Consider the following 2772-nt stretch of genomic DNA (forward strand, 5'->3'; position numbering starts at 1 on the left):
AAAATTGCTTAAATCAAAGATTTGCGTCATTTTATTTCCTTATAGAAAAAAATTTACCAAATACGATTCAATGCAGTTAAAGATTCAATGTCCTATTATCTATTCTATCATGCGCAGAATAGAAAAAAACCTATGTTATTACAGATTTTTTATGTTATTTATTTCCAGTGCTGTAGTATTGTTTGTATCGGCATTTCTACGCTGTATTGCTTCTGCCTCTACTGTGGATTGCTGATATACGCAAGATTCCACGATTGCGATCCTTTGACAACGAAGGTAAGAGCTATTTTTGGATACCAAATATAGACATTTAATAATATAATGGAGTATATAGTGAATGAAGATAGTGGAGTGGTGGAGAATATAGTGGAGATGGGCAGGACATATTGCTAGAATGGACCACAGTCGTTGGGCGAGAAGAGTCCTGGAGTGGAGACCCCGTGCTAACACCCGCGGTAGAGAGACGACCACCAAAAAGATGGACAGATGATATCGGCAGCAAGCTGGCGTAAACTGGATGCGAGTGGCAATGAAAAGGCAAGACTGGAAAGTAGAGAGGAGGCCTATGTCCGAAGACGGGCGCTATAAGGGCTGTTATAGATAGATAGAATTATATATGATTTATAATTAATATTAATATTATATTATAATTATAATTATACTTGTTAATATCAATAGCCAGAAAAGAAATAAATGTCGTCGGTGAATTTACATCCATTGAGCTAGTTCCAAACTTAGCAAAGCTTATATCTACTAATTAAATTAAAAAAAATATATATTATGCAATGTCAGTTAAATAAATGCTAGATCTATACTCTACCCCCTCTCTGCAGCGTGCTCGGTTTCAATCAAAGTCCCCATTATACTGACAGCGCAAACCTTTCTGAACTACAAGCGATCGCGGGGAATAGGTACATTATAGACATAGCGATATAGCGTTATTATAGTTATAGGATAATGATCCTGAAATTAGGGTTTCACAGAGAGGAAATATCGCTAGATGACGTTTGCTCGTGATTGATTAAAACCAAATGAGCCCAATCGCAAGTAAACGTCAACGGACCTCACGATACTAACGCCATCTAGCGATATTTCGCCTCTGTGAAACCTTCTTGTTTTTAGAACCATTACAGAAAGAAAGAAATATTTACTCGTGCATTACCTTAAAAAATAAAGAAATGAAAATCGTATCACGGTCACGAATCAGTCCCAAATCAGAAATATCATCGAAACTATACTCCATTTATTTTAACATTTGAAACTTAACGGTAAAATTTGCACACGTTTTTAAAAACAAAACAATGTAACTATTAAAAATTATGTTAACTTATATAGTAAAAATATAATAAATAGCGCTAATAAATGTACATGTAGGTATTTTTAGTCAATTTGTGTTCGAAATACCGAGAAATGTGTGTTACAATTTGACCGTAAATTAAAATCTAAAATTAAACGGAGTAAACTGAAGTGCAGTCAAACCAACCCAATCATGTGCCAGGTAGAGAACTTTGTGGCTACTAATGTCAAGGAAATTATAGTGAATTTGATTCAAAAAAGGTTCTATCCTGGTACATGAATCAGTTAGTTCGACTGTACCTATCTATTTTGAGTTTCTTCCATCGCTTGCATGGTGGAGGTGCGGGATTGTCATAATGCTAAAAGAATAATATCATAATATTTATCTCCTGTCTACTCTTATCAGCTCGCTAAAGCAAAGGATCAACTTCTACCGTTACTTGTAATGGACGTTCTTGGAGACATACCAGGGTTACCCGGCGTTTTTGTGGCTGGCATATTCAGTGCAGCATTAAGGTATGATATTGAAATGTTTCTTCAGTACCTACCTAACTATAACTTTCTAGAATATAAGTTTTTATAACTCCGTACCTTAGTTAGCAAAAACGGAATATTTAAGTTCCCATTAGTGTCCGTCTGTCTGTCCATCCGTCTTTCAGACCATCTCAGGAACGCGTGGAAGCATCTAGCTGAAATTAATATCAAATCCAGGTCTACTGCTCCCAGGGGCAGTGAAAACGATAAACTTCTTAGTTAGCGACGAATACGACAAGGTTTTCCTTTCGATCCTGAAATATAAAAAGCATTAATACTCATCGACCACTACTCTAGTCATTAAATTATTCCTTATATTTTTAAATTTTAAAATTTTCTATTCTCAGTTCACTGTCAACAAGTTTAAACTCAATGTCAGCGGTTGTGCTCGAAGATTTACAAACCGTTCTTCAAGAAGAACTCTCCGAGACGCAAACCAACTGGCTGTTAAGAGGAGTGGTTGTGCTGCTGGTGTGCTTTGCGTAGGTAAATATTTTACTGAGTTTGTTGTAGGTTAATCACAGGAAAAGTTATAGAAAAAACGGCCAAGAGCGTGTCGGACACGCCCGAAATAGGGTTCCGTAGCCATTACGAAAAATTAAGTAATATTTTATAAAGGATTTCGTATTTTGTACGGAATATTCCAAGTTTAGGTATATTTTATACCTTAGGTTGCTGTTTACTCTCAAACTACTAATAATTCTCAAGAAAACTTAACTGTTTCCTTGTAAGGTTGATATACTTACTACCATCCTGATTTTTTTTAATTTTTCCAACCACCGGTTTAGATTTTAGAGAATTTTTTTCGATTTTAATGAAAATTTGCTCTTTAAAGTTGAATATTTTGCAAACAAATCACTGAATCGAAAAATCAACCCTCACTACCACCCCCGTTTTAGCAACCCCCTAATGGTTTTAAAAGACCTACCCAACGATACTCTA

General features: G+C 35.5%; 1 protein-coding gene and 1 long non-coding RNA gene across 2 annotated transcripts in view; one reads left to right on the forward strand and one right to left on the reverse strand.

Moving 5' to 3' along the window:
• Nucleotides 1–2772, reverse strand: part of Sym (symplekin scaffold protein) — a 28423-nt gene that overhangs the window by 13999 nt on the left and 11652 nt on the right. The gene's annotated exons all lie outside the window — the stretch shown is intronic.
• On the forward strand, nt 190–2225 carry LOC141429368 (uncharacterized). The gene is made up of 3 exons (XR_012451523.1): nt 190–276; nt 1703–1812; nt 2178–2225. It is a non-coding gene; the product is annotated as an uncharacterized lncRNA (long non-coding RNA).

The sequence above is a fragment of the Choristoneura fumiferana genome, chromosome 7 (genome assembly GCF_025370935.1).
Source record: "Choristoneura fumiferana chromosome 7, NRCan_CFum_1, whole genome shotgun sequence".
Taxonomy (NCBI): Eukaryota; Metazoa; Arthropoda; class Insecta; order Lepidoptera; family Tortricidae; genus Choristoneura; species Choristoneura fumiferana.